This window comes from Camellia sinensis, chromosome 2, assembly GCF_055761805.1.
Source record: "Camellia sinensis isolate YWXY chromosome 2, ASM5576180v1, whole genome shotgun sequence".
NCBI lineage: Eukaryota > Viridiplantae > Streptophyta > Magnoliopsida > Ericales > Theaceae > Camellia > Camellia sinensis.
Genome location: NC_138962.1, coordinates 22,664,144 through 22,674,697, shown reverse-complemented (window position 1 = coordinate 22,674,697; position 10,554 = coordinate 22,664,144). Strand labels below are relative to the sequence as shown.

The window sequence follows — 10,554 nt, the reverse complement described above, 5'->3', positions numbered from 1 at the left end:
TTTTGAAAACAATATGAGCTCTTATTCCGGTTATTAGCCTAGAATTACTATGTGATGCACACAGCATACAAGTATAGACTGGATCGCCTGAATTGGAACAAAACATTTCATGTTTGTTTATTTGAAAATGGTTTGATGGTGCTACCCGCAAGTAGGCTAAGACGTGGATTTGCCACCCTCGGGTGGGCTTAGAAAACATGATTTTGCCACTCTCAAGTAGGCTTAAAACTTGCAATCGGTGAATTGTTCCAATTCAAATAACCCAACCTTCACCCACAGGCATTCAAGCAGTTATATCATATAAGCAAATAGTCTCATGGCAAGCATGCTATTATGGCAGTCACTCACACACATGCAAGGATGCTAAAGCATAAAAGCTTACCTAGTACTCCGAGCCAAAACAGAAGCTAGTTAGTAATCAAATGCATGATCCAAACTATGCTGAAATGCCTAATGCAACACATACAGGAATGCAACTAAGATAGGCTCGGCTATTCTAAGATGACAGGTGAAATGCAACAGATAACATGTATTCAACTCGGAATTGAAATATAATGCAGTTAGTATGATGCGCCGAGCCCGGTGCATGCCAGACAGAATGAATGCAAACATGCGAGCAAAAGTATGCTAATTGAAACGTGCCCTAAACTAACCATCATAAGCTGGTAAATAAAAGGAAGAAAGACGTGGGGTTGGAAGACATACATCACACGCACGCACACTTATTACAAAATTTCCCTCCTCGGAGGGTCTGAATAAATAACACAGTCCGAATAATTAATTAACTGCTCTAGCTAATTAAATATTACAAAACCCTAATTAATCAACAAATTAACTAGGAAAGCAAATAAATTAGCATGCAAGCTAAATGGACCGCCTCAACTCTGTTCTGAATGGTGAAAGATGCATGCATGCTCGAGCCGCCTTGTCTAAAAATTCCTCGCAATGCCCCGATTCGCCTCTGTTTGCAATTGATCCCGGAATGCTGTACAAAGCTCCAGAAGGTTGTTGACCAGTTTTTGTTGTCGGTTTCTGGTTTACTGCAACAGAGAGCAAGAAAGAGGCATGGCAAAGTATTTTCACATATGTATGCACGACCACTCTTCCAGTCATTGCACAAGCTCTAGGGAGTGTAGACCTCGATCCTCATCCCACCAATCGCACATCTCGATGCACGATGACCGATGAGTCGAATTGCACGACTCAATGTAAAATGAATGCACATGAAAACACCATAAGGCCTAAACTCCATTATAGGTAATCCGAAGTGTCAGCAACCGAGAATCGAGACACGTTTCGTCACTTGGAGTACGAAACATCCCTCGTTTCCCATGTTTGGACTAAACCCTACTCCAAACACCATGCAATGTGCATGACATGCATGAATGTAACTCTAACATGCAACCTAGATGCAATGCAACCTAAATGATGCTGGCATGCGAGGGATGATATGCAAACATGCAACTGGCGTACGCAATATTATGAACAGAGAATGGCATACTCAATGCACATGACATAATATGGCATGCACAATGCACATACGAAGACTATCATGCACAGATGAAAACTATCAATGAGATAATCAAGGCATACACAATGCAATGGCCAAACATGCAACAACATGAACTAAATGGCATACACAATGCAAGATGGACTTAAACCAATATGAGTGGACCTCAGCCACACTCAAATCAGTGGCCATATGATAAAAATGAGACAACCGAAATACGTGCAAACATGCACGGATGCAAAGGACCAATCCTAAGGCACAACATGCAACTCTAACAAAGCATGGCAAAGGATGAAATATGGCATAAAATGGCACATGATCCAGCTCTAAAATATGATACACAATGGTCCCGAATCATGCAAACACTTCACACGATGCATGCTAAATGGCCCGAATATTGAAACTAATGAAGTGCGTTACACTAGAGGTACACAAAGCAATGCACAAATGGAAAAACTAACCCCAAACAGACCCTAGGCAGGTCCAAGACAGTGAGAAATTGGTCTAAAATGATGGCTCGGAATGCATTCAAATGAAGCCCATGCAATGGTCAGTAAATGAGGCATACAAGTACAATTCTCAAATGCACTTAAAGAGTGAAAATCATGAGAATATGGCATACATATAAGCTTTGAAATATGATGTGCAATGGTCCCAAAACATGAAAACACCTCAGTATATGCATGCAATAGGCCTCAAAACTCAAAGCTATGCATGGGTATTGTACTACAAGCATGCAAAACAAGCATCATTCGATCATGAGACCTAAAAACAGAGCTAAGGCAGTCCAAAACATGTACAAAATCAGTTTAAGGCATGGCCAAAAAGTGCTCAAATCAAAGGCCAACACATTATGCAATACAAGCTAGTAAAGAGGGTTTACACTACAAGTATATGAGGCGATAAAGACGCCACCAAACCAACAAAATTCAGAAGTATGACATGCCAAATAAACGCCAAAACCCCACTGGAACATGGTTTATGCATGCAAGAATGATATGTCCCTTTGAAAGGCCAATAAGAGGGTTATTCTACACATGTATAATGGACATACAAAATGGAAAAACCACCTCTGGAAAGAGGTTATGAGGGCCCTAAAACTCACTGAAAAAGGCCTGAAATGAGTCTAGGAAGCATGCAAATGGAGGCTCCTTTGAAAGGCCATGAAGAGGATTACTTTACACATGCAAGATAGACACCTAACATGGCAAAAAACACTCTGGACAGAGTTCATGCAGGTCATAAAACTCACAAATAATGGCCTGAAACAGGCTCAAGAAGTGTGCAAATATGAGCTCCTTTGTAAGGCCAATAATGCTAGAAAACAAGACAAGGGGTGAGAGGGTCACCCCTCTCTGATTTTGATGCTCAAAAACACATAATAACCACTGAAAATCCACTAGATTTCAATGGTCAAAATGGCCAACAAAGCTCAACACAAAGGCCCTAATGCATGGCTTAAAACAAAGAGAAATAAAGCATGCAAGGGGGTAGATGACCCCCAACAGAAAAGAGGTCTTATACAAACATGTTAAGAAGCGTAAAAAAAGACTTTTTTCAGTTTATAACAAAGCCCAAATATACTTGCAAACTAGGCTAAGATATGAAGCAAAACAATGCTAAAAAGGAGAGAAATGAGAGTTACCCTTGTAGTCAAAAGAGCTAGCAGCTTCTGGACCAAAATAGTAAGCCCTCTGAAAACTAGCTCCAAGTTGTTTAGAGTGATGGTGGAGGTGTTAGGATAGGAGGTGTAGTGCAATGGTGCAAGAACAATGGAGCTTTGGAGCTTGGATGTAGAGAGATAGAAAAAGGTGTATGTATATGCTTTAGCCAAAAATTTTCAACCCTTGCAAATGGAGAGGAGGGTCTCTCTTATAGAAGAAGAGGTCCAAGGCTTCTCTTAGAAGCTTGGAGCAAAAGGGCCAAGCTTCTTAAGGAAGCTAAACCAAAAGGGTCAAGCTTCTTGAGAAAACTAGACCAAAGGGGTCAAGCTTCCTCAAGAAGCTAAGAAAAGGTCAAGCTTCTCTAAGAAGCTTAGAGCAAAGGGTCCAACTTCTTTAAGAAGCCAAAACAAGAGGGTCAATCCTCCATACACGTGTACGGAGGATGGAGCAAATGCCTCCCAGCTGGCACAGCTGGATAGCACTCAGTGAGACAAAAAAGGAGAAAGCTGGCTCACCAGTTCAGGTGGTCGGCCAACCACTCCCCCTGGTCGGCCGACCAGGTTCATAAGGGTCAAGCTTGAAAAGGGGGTCGACAGCCCATATTGGTGGTCTCCCAGGTGAATGCAACTTAGTGGTGGTATGGGAGACCAGAAAATGTGGCTCAAAAGTGAGGGAGACCACTTACCTACCAAGAAAAATCGGCCGATCGGGGAAAGGTGATCTCCAAGAAGAAAAGGTGGTCTCCCACCCTCGTACCACCTTCCTAACAATGAAAATAGGGTCCATGCTAAAAATGAACCCACACCAATGCAAAACGAGAGTTCGAGGGCCAAAATGCGCAGCCCGGTGCCCCGAAAACTGACTATTAAGCATCGAAAGTGGCGTGCGACCACGAAGGTGGTCTCCCGGGCCACAGTGTCCCTCTAGACAGAGGAAACAAGGTGTGTGCCAAAAACCAGAGCAAACGGAGAATGTTAAGCGGTCTCGAACCGAGGCGCACGGTCGACGGCTCCAAAAATCAGAAACTAGTCTCCAAACGGGAACAGTGGCCTACGACCATGAAAAGTAGCCTATGGTCACTGAGAGATGGTCTACGAGACCTCTCCCACCCTTCGGGAAGAGAAAACAGAACTTGGTTCGCAAATCAAGGCAAAGCACAAAAGGGTCCCGAGGTCCGGGGGTAAGGCTCTCAGCCAAAACTCCAAAACCTCAGAACGAGCACAACATGTGTCATCACCGAGCGCTCAATCGATGATGTCTGAGTCTGAAGGTCGGTCAAAAATAGGGTGTCTACAGCACCATATGTGCCTAAGGCACCCTTTCCCCAATGCCTTGATACACCATTCCCTTTTAATAAGAAGGCGGCATCTATGGAAGCAATGATAGAGGTCTTTAAACAGGTAAAAATCAACCTCTCCCTGTTGGAGGTGATTAAGCAAGTACCCTCCTATGCTAAATTTCTGAAGGACCTTTGTACGCAAAAGCGTAAATCCCGGACACACGTGTCCCAAAAGGTCATCCTCATGGAGCAAGTAAGCTTCATCTTGTTGAATGACACACCTCCTGAGTTTAAGGACCTGGGTGCCCCAACTATTGCATGCATTATAGGGGACCATTTCATTGATAGGGCCTTGTTAGATTTAGTGGCTAGTGTCAATTTGTTGCCGTACTCTATGTACGAGGAATTTGGGCTTGGCGAGTTGAAGCCCACTACTGTCACTCTCCAGTTGACTGACCGGTCCCTCAAAGTGCCACGTGGCATGATTGAGGATGTGCTAGTGAAGGTCAATAGGTTTTACTTTCCTGTTGACTTTTTGGTTTTAGATATGGAACCGGTAGCCAGTTCTAGGAAACAAATCCTGGTGATCTTAGGTCGACCTTTCTTGGTTACGACCAATGCATGCTTAATTGTCGGACCAGGGTTATGAAAGTTTCATTTGGTAACATGCAAGTGAAACTTAATGTTTTCCAAGCATCCCAACAATCCCATGAGAGAAATGAGTGCTTATTTGTGGATGCTGTGGACGAGATTGTGGAGGAAGCTTTGCCCTCCATTCTTGTAGAGGACCCTCTAGAGGCTTTAGCTCATTTTGGGTTTGAGAATTTAGATATTGACAGGTCGGTTGAGGAGGTAAAGGCTTTACTTAATACTTTTTCTACACCAGATTTTCCTCCGTGGAAAGCCCGGTTTGAGTCACTTCCTCCTCTGTCAAGGGAGCCCGCCGTACCATCTTTAGTCACACCACCTACACTTGAGTTAAAGCCACTCCCGGCCACACTCAAGTATGCATTTTTAGGGCCCCAAGATACTTTACCAGTCATCATTACATCTGACTTGACTGCAGAGCAAGAGAGTCAATTAATGAGTGTTCTTGTGGCACATCGGAGTTCTACAGGGTGGTCGATGGCTGATCTGAGAGGGATAGATCCCTCCGTGTGCATGCATTATATACATCTTGAGGAGGACACCAAACCTTCTCGTGAAATGTAACGGAGGCTTAATCCTAATATGAAAGATGTGGTGAAAAATGAAGTATTGAAACTACTAGATGCGGGTATTATATCCCCATCTCGGATAGCAAGTGGGTGAGTCACACACAAGTGGTGCCTAAAAAATCAGGCATCACTGTTGTTGAGAATGAACGAGGAAAGTTGGTCTCCACACGAACCACTGCTGTTGAGAATAAGCGAGGAGAGTTGGTCTCCACACGAACCACTACTGGGTGGCGAGTGTGCATTGATTATAGGAGATTGAATTCCATGACTAGGAAGGACTATTTTTCTCTGCCATTTATTGATCAAATTCTTGAGACGTTAGCGGGGCAGGGGTTCTATTGTTTTCTTGATGGCTACTCGGGATATAATCAAGTCCCGGTGTACCCTGCTGACCAGGAAAAGACCACATTTACTTGCCCTTTTGGCACTTTTGCTTATAGGCGCATGCCTTTTGGGCTATGTAATGCACCGACGACTTTTCAACGGTGTATGATGGTTATTTTCTCTAACATGGTAGAGAAATTTTTAGAGGTCTTCATGGATGACTTCTCCGTATTTGGGCCGTCTTTTGAGGAATGTCTTCAAAACTTAACTAAAGTCCTTATTTGATGTGTGGAGACAAATTTGATTTTGAGTTGGGAGAAGAGTCATTTTATGGTTCACGAGGGGATAGTGTTAGGACATATTGTGTCCCCTCGAGGTATAGAGGTTGACAAAGCTAAGGTTGATCTCATTACAGGTCTTCCTCCACCCAACTCTGTGCGTCAAGTTAGGTCTTTCCTAGGGCATGCAGGTTTTTACCATCGATTCATTTAAGATTTTAGTAAAATATCCCATCCTTTATGTAGTTTACTTACTAAGGACGCACCTTTTGTTTTTGTTGAGGCTTATTTTAAAGCCTTTGAAACGTTGCAAGCGGTCCTTTCTACTGCCTCTATCATGCAGTCTACTGAGTGGTCATTTCATTTCGAAATCATGTACGATGCATTTGATTATGCCCTTGGCGCTATCTTGGGCTAGGGTGAATAAAGTGCCCCATGTCATATCCTATGCTAGTTGTACTCTTTCTGATGCTCAATTGAATTACACTACCTCCGAGAAAGAGTTGCTAGCTGTGGTATTTGCCCTAGATAAATTTCGGTCCTACCTCCTAGGTTCCAAGGTCATCGTCTTCACTGATCATGCTGCTTTGTGGTATTTACTATCAAAGAAATAGACCAAACCTAGATTGATTAGGTGTATTTTACTACTTCAAGAGTTCAACCTAGAAATCTGGGACAATAAGGGATCCAAGAATGTAGTTGCAGATCATCTATCCCGCATCTTTATTGAGCACACGAGTGATCCCTTAGCCTTGCACGACTCGTTTCTGGACGAGCAACTTCTTGCGATTTCACACTTGACCCTCCCGTGGTTTGCTTATATAGTAAATTACTTTGCAGTTGGTCAAATTCTGAAAACTTGGTCTAAGCAAGACAAAGACCGATTTTTTTCACAAGCCAAGCAGTATTTCTGGGAAGACCCAGAATTGTTTAAGTATTGTCCGGATCAAGTGATTCGGCATTGTGTGCCTGAGAGTGAAACCCATAGCATTCTCACATTTTGTCACTCTCATGCATGTGGCGGCCATTTCAATGGACAGAAAACGGCCGCCAAGGTTTTACAATGTGGGTTTTGCTAGCCCTCTATCTTAAAAAATGCCCATAACTTTTGTAGAGCTTGCGAGTGTTGTCAACGCATGGGCTCTATGTCACGGCGAGACATGATGCCAATGACCCCTATTTTAATTGTTGAGATTTTTTATGTTTGGGGCATTGACTTTATGGGTCCCTTTCCACCATCTTTTGGCTTTGAATACATTTTGGTGGCTGTGGACTATGTTTCCAAGTGGGTGGAGGCAGTGGCAACCAGAACGAATGATCATAAGGTTGTGGTTAAATTCCTCCATGAGACCATTTTTTGTCATTTTGGGTTCCCACGTGCCATAATTAGCGACGGTGGCAAACATTTTTGCAACCGATTCTTCAAGGCGTTGGTGCGCAAATATATGATCACTCACAAAGTTAGCACTCCCTACCATCCCTAGACTAGTGGTAACGTAAAGGTTTCTAATAGGGAGGTTAAACACATCCTCAAGAAAACTGTGAGGCCCGATAGGAGAGATTGGTCCACTAGGTTGGTAGATGCTCTTTGGGCCTATCGCACTGCATATAAGACACCCATCGGGATGTCTCCATATAGGATTGTGTTTGGAAAACCGTGTCATCTCCCTGTTGAGTTAGAACACCGGGCTTTGTGGGCCATTAGGAAATTCAATTTTGATATGGCCAAAGTCAGTGACCATCGAAAGCTCCAACTCAATGAGTTAGAGGAGCTCCGCAATGATACGTATGAGAGTTCTAAAATTTACAAGGCTAGAGCTAAGACATTTCATGATAAATATATTTCTCGTAAGTCCTTTGAGCCTCACCAAAAACTGTGGCTATTCAATGCTAAATTGCGGCTGTTCCCAAGTAAACTCCGGTCTCGATGGAATGGCCTAAACGAGGTTATAGAAGTCTTTCCGCATGGGGCGGTTGAAATTAAAAACCCACAAGATGGTATGACCTTCAAGGTCAATGGCCAAAGATTGAAACATTATGTGGATTGTATTGAGAAAGGGGAGATGATTGAGGTTGCCCATCTAACGGACCCAATATATCTTCCATAGTGATTACTTTGAGTCTAGGAGACTTTAAATCCTCTAAAGGTGTAATTCCTTTGGTGTTAGCCGTGCCCGAACGGCATCTGACGGCCTGGTATGGCCACCTAACTGTGTTTGTAGTGAGTTCCTAGGAGACCAACAGAGACGGTGGAAACTAGAGTGCAAATGGCAAAGCCTAGAACACAAAAGTTTGGAATTTCTGAAACTAGAGTCTAATTTAAATACCCAGGGGTGTGAAGATTGCTTCAAAATCACCCCGGCTTGAACTCTGTATGGCAGCCCCATAGGTCGAGTTAGCTTTATGCGCCTCGATTCTAGATACCGAATCAACCTAGTCTGTCACCCTGTTGTTAGGGAGAAAAGTAGTACTCGTGTTTTTCACGTGAAGAATATACCCTTGTTAGGCATTCCGATATTTTCTAAAGTGCTATATTTATTTCGAATGTCAAATGAAGGTAGAAATGATTTAGCATGATTTGGGTTGTACTTGGTTTTTAATTTCTTTTCTTTAATCTTTTTAAAAAAATAAATAAATAAATAAATTTGTTGTACTTGGTCAATTTTATAAAAAAAAATGTGTGGTACTTGGTCATTTAAAAAAAAAAAAAATCCCAGACCGCACATGCGTCTCGCATGGGCACACGAACGAAGCCCTCAAACTTAACCGCATGAGCGGATGGGTTTAGCGCACGAGCTGTCCAACCAAAAAGGCTACTGCTTTTACGCCGCAAGAGTGGCCCAAAAATAGGCGCTCGTGCAGCCCAAATGGGCGCACGAGCGGTCCAGCAAAAAAAAAAAAAAAAAAACCGCACGAGCAGATGAGCTGGGCGCACAAGCGGCCCGAGCCCAAATGGCTACTGCCCAAACGTCGCAGGAGCGGCCCAATCCCGCCGCAGGAGTGGCCAAAAATAGACACTCGTGCGGCCCAAATGGGTGCACGAGCGTTCCAGAAAAAAAAAAAAAAAAAAAAAAACTGCAGATTTATTTTATTTATTTTTATTTTTATTACTATTTTATCTGATTTCATTTTATTTATATTTATATTTTTTTTATTTTTTTAAGAAGAAAAAAAATATAAAATAAAAAAAAATAAAAATATTCGTGTATATATATTTATATATTCTTCTTTATTTTGTTTATTAATAATAATAATAATTAAAAAAAAACATTTAACCAAACCCTACCACATGTTGACTATCACTTTCCCAACCATCTCTCTCACTCTACCCCTCTCATCTTTTTCTTCTTCTTCAATTTCTTCTTCTCTCTCTAAGCCCCACACACCCACAAACTCCATCAAACCCCACCATCACCAACCTTCACCCTCCTTCTTCCTCACCACCATCTCACTGCCGGCGCCCTATTTCCTCTCCGTCCGTCGAATCTCCGGCGACCACCATCTTTTCCCGCGAATCATCTTTCTTTCCCTCTTTCTTCACTACTTAAAGGTAAATCATCTCTTTTTGTTTCAAACTTTATATTTCTTCTATCAATCTTGCATTGTAGTTAGATTTAAGGTTAGTTTAGCACAGATCTAGTGTTCATCCTAAAAATAAAATAAATAAATAAATCTGGGCAAGAAGACAATCGCCGCACGTGCGGCCCTCGCCGGTGCACGTGCGGTCCAAAAAAAAAAAAAAAAAAAACCTCAGAAATAAAGGTGCTAATAATAATAATAATTTAACTTATTTTTATTTACTATATTTGTTTAGTTTAAATTGTTTTGTTAGTGATTCTAGTTTAATTAGTTAGTGGATTGTTGTTATTGTTATTTTTATTTTTATTTTTATTTTACTTGTTTAGTGATTTTATTTTTATTTTTTTTTCATGATGTAATTGTTCGTTTAATTGTTAAGTAGTTTAGTTTTTATTTTATTTTCTTCTCTTCTACAAACTTAGATTGTTTAATTTAATTTAATTTTCTTATTTATTTCATCTTTGTAGTTCCACTGTGTGTTTGTAAATAAATAAATAAATAAATAACAATCAATTCGGTGAGGTGAGGACGATGCGGTTTTGAGTGAATCATGCATACATGCTGTTTTTTATGAGTGCTGATATAATGGTTCCACATTTTTGGTTGTATTGGTTAAATTATTTTGTGCAGATATGTCTTCATTATCCCGCTGAGTACCCAAACGACCTCGCAATGCCAACATTGTATTTAGGGATGTGCCAAC

The 10,554-nt window shown here is 41.7% G+C and overlaps 1 pseudogene; it reads left to right on the top strand.

The window, feature by feature from the left end:
* Nucleotides 1–4,544: 4,544 nt before the first annotated feature.
* Nucleotides 4,545–8,380, top strand: LOC145811937 (uncharacterized; annotated as a pseudogene).
* The last annotated feature ends 2,174 nt before the right edge of the window (nucleotides 8,381–10,554 follow it).